This window comes from Miniopterus schreibersii, assembly GCF_964146895.1.
Source record: "Miniopterus schreibersii genome assembly, chromosome: 2".
In the NCBI taxonomy this organism is placed as follows: domain Eukaryota; kingdom Metazoa; phylum Chordata; class Mammalia; order Chiroptera; family Miniopteridae; genus Miniopterus; species Miniopterus schreibersii.
In genome coordinates this window covers 123,679,608-123,680,610 of record NC_138102.1, presented here as the reverse complement: position 1 = coordinate 123,680,610, position 1,003 = coordinate 123,679,608, and the positions used below count along the sequence as shown (strand labels likewise).

Below are 1,003 nucleotides of genomic sequence, written 5' to 3'. Positions count from 1 at the left end.
CTACTAAAAGGAAGTGCCAGGATAGGTTAATGACATTTACCGATCACATTTGTTGGTCATCTCCTACTTACTATACAAAGTGTTTGTACATATACTATACATTTTAATCATCACAATAGCTCTACGGGACATATATCCTAATTCCCATTTTACACGTAAGAAAACTGAAGTTCAGAATGGTAGGTGACGTGTGCAAAGGCAGAGCTAAGACTCAAACCCAAGACCTCTGAAATTAAAAGTCTGTACTCTCCAAAGAAAGGCAACTGAGTCTAGAATAACTAATAATTGTAAAATATTATAATTAAAAGTGAGCCACTGAAGACACATCTTTACTTTAAAAAGGAGGAGCAGCTGTGCCATGGTTTTTGTAGCTATGGCTTCTCCCATTGGTCTGAGCCTTGCCAGCCTCCCCACCCCACCTCTCAGGAGACCCTGCTCCACTAGAACCGTGTGTGACCAAAAGGTGGCGATCAAAAATGGTGATATGTCGGAGGAGACGCAACAGGGCTCTGTGGAATGTGCTACTCAGGCGTTGGAGAAGCATAACATAGAGAAGGACATTGTGGCCCATATTAAGAAGGACTTTGATAAGAGGTACAACCCCACCTGGCACAGCATCATGGGGGAGAACTTTAGTAGTTGCATGACACATGAAACCAAACACTTCATCTACTGCTACCTGGGCCAAGTGGCCATTCTTATGTTCAAATCTGGTTAAAAGCATGGACTGGATCACACACCCAGTGATTCATCCAAAAGTAAGGATTGCAGCCTAAATTCCAAATACCAGAGACTGAAATCTTCAGCCTTACTTAAAGGAACACCTTGATCCTTTTTTGGTTTTGTTTTTCTAATCCTCACCCAAGGACATGCTGAGAGAGGAGGAGAGAGAGAGAGAGAGAGAGAAAGAAAGAGGTCCACCAGAGAGGGGACCAAACCCAGGTATTCCCATGACCTGGAATCGAACCAGCAACCTTTCCAGGCACAGGACAAGGCTCAACCA

General features: G+C 43.6%; 1 pseudogene across 1 annotated transcript; it reads left to right on the top strand.

Annotated features, from left to right (window-relative positions):
- Positions 1-457: 457 nt before the first annotated feature.
- Positions 458-718, top strand: LOC308553203 (dynein light chain 1, cytoplasmic pseudogene; annotated as a pseudogene). Its single transcript has one exon. The product of its transcript is annotated as a dynein light chain 1, cytoplasmic pseudogene (transcript).
- Positions 719-1,003: the final 285 nt, after the last annotated feature.